Source organism: Physella acuta, unplaced genomic scaffold, assembly GCF_028476545.2.
Source record: "Physella acuta isolate Inbredline_101_S28 unplaced genomic scaffold, ASM2847654v3 ptg000731l, whole genome shotgun sequence".
Lineage (NCBI taxonomy): Eukaryota > Metazoa > Mollusca > Gastropoda > Physidae > Physella > Physella acuta.
Window position 1 is genome coordinate 193,949 of NW_026732249.1, and position 7,856 is coordinate 201,804.

General features: G+C 36.8%; 1 pseudogene; it reads right to left on the reverse strand.

Annotated features, from left to right (window-relative positions):
• Positions 1 to 5,859: 5,859 nt before the first annotated feature.
• Positions 5,860 to 7,332, reverse strand: LOC131950056 (uracil-DNA glycosylase-like; annotated as a pseudogene).
• Between the last annotated feature and the right edge of the window lie 524 nt (positions 7,333 to 7,856).

Below are 7,856 nucleotides of genomic sequence, written 5' to 3' on the forward strand. Positions count from 1 at the left end.
GTAGATGTGGTTGGCTTATAAAAGTAGATGTGGTTGGGTTAAAGAAGTAGATGTGGTTGGCTTATAGAAGTAGATGTGGTTGGCTTATAGAAGTAGATGTGGTTGGCTTATAGAAGTAGATGTGGTTGGCTTATAGTTATAGAAGTAGATGTGGTTGGCTTATAGAAGTAGATGTGGTTGGGTTAAAGAAGCAGATGTGGTTGGCTTATAGAAGTAGATGTGGTTGGGTTATAGAAGTAGATGTGGTTGGCTTATAGAAGTAGATGTGGTTGGCTTACAGAAGTAGATGTGGTTGTCTTACAGAAGTAGATGTGGTTGGCTTACAGAAGTAGATGTGGTTGGTTGATAGAAGTACATGTGGTTGGCTTATAGAAGTAGATGTGGTTGGTTTATAGAAGTAGATGTGGTTGGGTTAAAGAAACAGATGTGGTTGGCTTATAGAAGTAGATGTGGTTGGCTTATAGAAGTAGATGTGGTTGGCTTATAGAAGTAGATGTGGTTGGGTTAAAGAAGTAGATGTGGTTGGCTTATAGAAGTAGATGTGGTTGGCTTATAGAAGTAGATGTGGTTGGCTTATAGAAGTAGATGTGGTTGGCTTATAGTTATAGAAGTAGATGTGGTTGGCTTATAGAAGTAGATGTGGTTGGGTTAAAGAAGCAGATGTGGTTGGCTTATAGAAGTAGATGTGGTTGGGTTATAGAAGTAGATGTGGTTGGCTTATAGAAGTAGATGTGGTTGGCTTACAGAAGTAGATGTGGTTGTCTTACAGAAGTAGATGTGGTTGGCTTACAGAAGTAGATGTGGTTGGTTGATAGAAGTACATGTGGTTGGCTTATAGAAGTAGATGTGGTTGGTTTATAGAAGTAGATGTGGTTGGCTTTATAGAAGTAGATGTGGTTGGCTTTATAGAAGTAGTTGTGGTTGGTTTATAGAAGTAGATATGGTGGGCTTATAGAAGTAGATGTGGTTGGCTTTATAGAAGTGGATGTGGTTGGCTTATAGAAGTAGATTAGGTTGGCTTTATAGAAGTAGATGTGGTTGGCTTATAGAAGTAGATGTGGTTGGCTTATAGAAGTAGATGTGGTTGGGTTATAGAAGTAGATGTGGTTGGGTTAAAGAAGCAGATGTGGTTGGCTTATAGAAGTAGATGTGGTTGGCTTATAGAAGTAGATGTGGTTGGCTTATAGAAGTAGATGTGGTTGGCTTATAGAAGTAGATGTGGTTGGCTTATAGAAGTAGATGTGGTTGGCTTATAGAAGTAGATGTGGTTGGGTTATAGAAGTAGATGTGGTTGGCTTATAGAAGTAGATGTGGTTGGCTTATAAAAGTAGATGTGGTTGGCTTATAGAAGTAGATTAGTTTGGCTTATAGAAGTAGATGTGGTTGGCTTATAGAAGTAGATGTGGTTGGCTTATAGAAGTAGATGTGGTTGGCTTATAGAAGTAAACTAGACTACCCGTCATCCGTTGGATAACTGTGGGTTTCGGGGGTCATCAATCAACAAACATCACGTCTGTCACTCAGAGGCAGAGCGACCCTTCCCGGCGCCCGGGGACAAAGTTTTCGATTTGAACCCCCCCCCCCCCCCCAAGATTTCGATTTGAACCCCCCCCCTCAAACTTTTGATGTGCACCCCCCCCCCCCCACTCAAACTTTCCATTTGAACCCCCCTCAACCTTTCAATTTATTTTTCCAAACCATTTTGGCGCCCCAACATATGTCGTCCCCCCCCCCGCCCCCCCCCCCCTCCACCTCTCCTTTCCCCCCCCCCGCCTCCCCTCCCCCTCCCGCCCCCCCCCCCCCTCCTCGCTACGCTACTGCAGTGTCACTTATCGTCACAAAAAAAAACAGACCCCACTTTCAAAAAATTGTTTTTTATCTTTTAAAAACACCGAAAACACCGATTTCGGACTATCCCTTCATATACTGACTTCATAGGTGACCTACTCAACTCTACTTCACCTGCCCAGTGTCCCGCCAAGTCTCAGACAACATGTTTTTATCGTTTAAAAAACGATTCAAGCCGAGCATGTCTCTGACCACACTATCCTTTCATATGCTTAGGACAAAGAAACAGACAAACTCTACTTCACCAGCCCTGTATCCTGCCAAGTTCAGATAGGCAACTTTATTATTCACATCTAAAAAAAAATTAAAAAAAAAAAAAATCATTGACGAATTGGTCTAGAACCTGTACCACCCGCATGAGAGCCGACCTCACTACCAAGTTAGCTATTTACTCGTGACATTACAAGTGAAGTTTTATACTATACTTTGAGTCTCCTTACGCGCATAGATCTAGTTCTAACTCTAGTAGTAGTAACTTTCAAATTAAATTTTATCTTAAATTAGCCAAACAAAGATTTATATAAAATAAAGAAGGTCTGAAATTATCTAGATCTAGATAGAATTATCTAGATCTAGTCTAGATTCTACGACTCTTTTGCTTAAGTCTTCTTATGTTTAGTTTTTCTTGCTAGACCTAGAATCTAGATCTAATCATTAGCTACGCTTATAGGCCCGGAGCGAGCATTTCAAAATTACCATATTCCAAACAAAGATTTATATAAAATAATAAAGGTCTAAAATAGTTTAATATATAGAAAATCATTATTATCTAAATCTAGATAGAAAATTATCTATATTTTAGATCTACGACTGAGCTATATCTAGAGTTTACGTCTATAATTTTGCACACTTAGCGGTATAGAAGCCACGTATGAATCTTAAGTTATCCAAAATCCAGCATTTCCTAATTAGCATATTTCATAGCTATACAAACAAAGATTTATATAAAATAATAAAGGTCTAAAATAGTTTAGTATATAGAAACTCATTATTATCTAAATCTAGATAGAATTATCTATATTCTAGATCTACGACTGGTTTGCTAAAGTTTCGTTTTTTTTATTGTATTTATAACTAATAAATCTTTGATTTGACCTAGATTTTTAGATTCTAGATTCTAGATCTAGATCTATAAATAACTTTCCTTCGACAGCTGATCTTTAGACCTAGAGAAATTTATTGTAAAACTAAATGAAAAAGACAGTTAAAAATTGATATAAGTGTTGGAACGTAATAAATACAGCAAACGGACGTATTGTTAAAGTTATGACCGACAGAAAATTAGATTTAGAACGCGTTAAACTATTGAATGGGCCACAAAGTCTATGATGGAGTCCGCCATTTTTATTGTACCAAAAAGTAAACACATCAAGGGACGTCACTATTCCCACAAAGTTTAGTCAATGTTTTAACATTTAAAAAAAAAAATGGGTTACTCTGCGTATGAATAAATCAATAAATTAATTAACGTCTTTAAATAAATGTGTGATTAACAGTCTGTCTTAAAACAAAAATTTTTCTCTACCTACATACTATTTTACAGCTCTCCACGATGAGTGCAACCATGCGAGATAGTCAATCAGCCAAAGAAAAAAACAAACAAACAAAAAAATAAATATTCAAACATGTAAACAAACTTGACTTTTAGTAGTATACTAGAATACCCGTCATCCGTTGGATAACTGTGGGTTTCGGGGGTCATCAATCAAAAAACATCACGTCTGTCACTCAGAGGCAGAGCGACCCTTCCCGGCGCCCGGGGACAAAGTTTTCGATTTGAACCCCCCTCAACCTTTCAATTTATTTTTCCAAACCATTTTGGCGCCCCAACATATGTCCCCCCCCGCCCCCCCCCTTCCCCCATCCACCTCCCCCCGCCTCCCCTCCCCCCCCCCCGCCTCCCCTCCCCTACCGTCCCCCCCCCCCCTCCTCGCTACGCTACTGCAGTGTCACTTATCGTCACAAAAAACAGACCCCACATTCAAAAATATGTTTTTTATCTTTTAAAAACACCGAAAACACCGATTTCGGACTATCCCTTCATATACTGACGTCACATGTGACCTACTCAACTCTACTTCACCTGCCCAGTGTCCCGCCAAGTCTCAGACAACATGTATTTATCGTTTAAAAAACGATTCCAGCCGAGCATGTCACTGACCACACTATCCTTTCATATGCTTAGGACAAAGAAACAGATGAACTCTACTTCACCTGCCCTGTATCTTGCCAAGTTCAGATAGGCAACTTTATCATTCACATCTAAAAAAAAAAAAAATTGAAAAAACAAGTTAATTAAAAAAGTCTAGTGACATTTGTGCGCAATTTCCTTATGTTATCTAAAAATAGCTCTGACGTATAATGTTGGGGTGCGTTCAAGCTAGAAGAACAATCGGTTTGTAGGTGTTTATGTAATTTTAAAATTTGTGACCGAACGAGAGAATATATTTGAAAACTTTCTTCGGCAATAGTGTTCTAAATTATGACAGGAATCGATTGGTACATGTTTCAAGTCGCTAAGTGGTCTGGTTGCCGAGATATGGGCCAAAAACTGAATTTTTTCGAGGTTTTTTGGCTTTTCCGGGAAATACATGAAAGAAACCCGGAATTTTTATGGCCTATGCTCATTCTCGTAACTTGCTTAACATAATTGCTTTTGGAACTATTCATCGATATTGCTTCGTTGAGGAGGAGATACGACTTAAAGCCCGGACACACATTCATCCATCCATCCATCCATTCCCAGAAATGACGAGTTAATAAACGCAATTCTCCAGAATGGAAATTGCGCTAAAAAAATTTCATCGACATATTGGTCTAGAACCCGTGCCACCTGCATGAGAGCCGACTACGCTACCAGCTTAGCTATTTACTCGTGACGTCACAAGTGAATTTTTATACTATACTTTTGAGTCTCCGCGCATAGATCTAGATCTAAGTCTAGTAGTAGTAACGTTCAAATTAAATTTTATCTTAAATTAGCCAAACAAAGATTTATATAAAATAATTAAGGCCTGAAATAGATTCTAGATCTAGAATTTACATTAAGTCTAGATCTAGAATTTACATTGAGTCTAGTGACCTACATCTAGGCTAGATCTAGATAGATCTAGATCTAGGCTAGCTTCATAACTTTCCTTCGACAGCTGATCTTTAGATCTAGAGAAATTTATCGTAAAACTAAATGAAAAAGACAGTTGAAAATTGATATAAGTGTTGGAACGTAATAAATACAGCAAACGGACGTATTGTTTAAGTTATAGCCGGCAGAAAATTAGCTTTGTAACGCGTTAAACTTTTGAATGGGCCACAAAGTCTATGTGGAGTCCGCCATTTTTATTGTACCAAAAAAGTAAACACATCAAGGGACGTCACTATCCCCACAAAGTTTATTCAAAGTATTAACATTTTTAAAAAAATACGGTTAATTTAACAATGAATAAATCAATAAATTAATTAACGTCTTTAAATAAATTTGTGATTAACAGTCTGTCTTAAAACAAAATTTTTTCTCTACCTACATACTATTTTACAGCTTTCCACGATGAGTGCAACCATGAGCAATAGTCAATCAGGCAAACAAAAAAACAAACAAAAAAAACAAATAAATATTCAAACATGTAAACAAACTTGACTTTTAGTAGTATATAGATAGATAGATAGATGTGGTTCGCTTTATAGAAATAGATGTGGTTGGCTTTACAGCTTTGATAGATTTAGGTTTATAAAGAACAAGTATTTTTTTTTGGAAAAAAAGGTTTTATTTATGAAATATGTAAAACATAAGATAATCTGACTCCAAAAGCTCCGAAGCTTTTCCATTATTTATATTTTGGAATGCACAAAAATTAACATGCTATACATTGAAGATATAGTATACAGAATTGAAAAATATTGTAGACAAAACATTATCTGGATCAGGGTAAAATTTTAAGTAAAACATTTTATAAAAAATTGTTTTGACATAAGTATTTAAAGAATGTAAACAAAAAATTAAACTCAACTTTGTCTTTACTCCAACTTCCAATCAATCTCCTCCATGCCCTTCTGTTTCAAGGCGTCATTTGCTCTGGAAAAACATTTACAACATTTAAATTTACCAAAACTTAGTGGTGAAGGATGTGCGTCTTTCAGTACAGTGTGCTTTTGAAGATCAATAAGTTTTTCTTTGCTTTGAGCAAAGTTTCCCCAAAGCATAAACACAACACGAGTACATTTATCTGATATAACCTTAATTACTTGATCTGTGAATTTCTGCCACCCAAACTGTTTATGTGAATTAGCATTATGTGCCCTAACTGTAAGTGTAGCATTTAAAAGAAGAACACCATTTTCAGCCCATTTTTGTAGGCAACCGTGTCCTGGACTTCTAAAGCCTGGAATATCACTAGAAAGCTCAGTATATATATATTTCAATGATGGGGGTATTTGAAGCCCCTTAGGTACAGAAAATGATAGTCCCATAGCCTGGCCATTATCATGATATGGATCTTGTCCCAGCTAAACAACTTTCACTTTACTGAGAGGAGTTGAATTAAGTGCATTACAAATCAAGTTGCTAGGTGGAAATACTTCATGGCCATTATTAATTTCTTCTTTTATCTGTTTCTCAAGCTTAATAAAATAATCTTTTTCCAAATTCTTGAGATAGAGCATCATGCCACTCTCCTTGCAATGGTAACTTTGATAACGTCCAATCAGAAACATTTGTTGCTGGATCACTTGCGCTAGATGCTCCTTTCTTCTTTTTTTGATGTTTCTGGTTTCACTGGTTTAGGCTCTGCCTTTCTTTTTTTAACAGGTGCCATTTTTACTTTCTCGTATATACGAAGTATAGAGAAAGTATTGTAATCGTGCAAAAAAAAAATCGAGATTTTTGCAAATCTCGACGTTTTACATCTCACTGATACGGAAAAACATAATTTTGCAATCTTGTCCGTATGTCTGTGTCTGTCTGTCTGTGTGTCTGTGTGTGTGTAAACACGATAACTTGAGTACCGTTACAGCTAGGTCAGGGGTCGGCAACCTTTTGAGACTGAAGAGCCAAAAGTTGTAATTTTCAACATTTCCCAGTTTTTAAAGAGCCACATTTCTATTTCAATATTTTATTATTTGATTAGGACTAGGTAATTAAATGTGATTTGTTACTTAAAATAAATAGCCGTAAATATGAAATAATATTTATTCATATAAAAACATACACATGTTTCGCTAGAATAATAAACTTAGTAATCAAATAATATAATCAAGTAATATAACTATAGGACTATCCCAATCCACTTTAGAAGCTGTTAACTTTTTTTTCTTTCTTTACAGATATCACCGGCTCACGAGGTGTCTGCCATTAGCATGGCAGGCCTCACCACGGCTAACCTTGACTAACTGGTTTGAATATCGGTTTGATAACAGTGTATCTGTCGCTTCTGTCCTTAGGTTCTCACCAGGCTTATCTTCCTCTGAACACAGGTTACGCTCGTACCCCATAGTCCAGTACCCGGCTCAACAGTACGAAGCTAATAGCTAAAAACAACTATTTCACTCACGTCGAATTAATGATTACTTACATATAGGGAAATGCATTCTGAATAAAATAACATTCCCCATTTAAAAACATTTGAAAAAGTCGGCACTTGGTAAGTGGGAAGCATTGCACAACTGTGGGGCTGGGCTTGGTGCCCAAGCGGCTGTCAGCTGTCCGTATACTTTTACAGAACATATTCTCAATGTTCTCTGATAAATGTTTTAATTCTGTCTAAAGTTGTTTTTCTTTACATTATGATATTTGATATGAGTTTTGAAAATGAAATAATATAACTATTAATATTTGTTCAAGGAGCTGGAGAGCCGCATCTTGATAGCAAAAGAGCCGCATGCGGCTAGCGAGCCGCAGGTTGCCGACCCCTGAGCTAGGTTAATGAAATTTCATATATAAGTATTTTATCAAAATCGTAGATCCGTACCAACTTTTGAGCGATTTCCGATAACCGGAAGTGGTACTTTTTCTACTT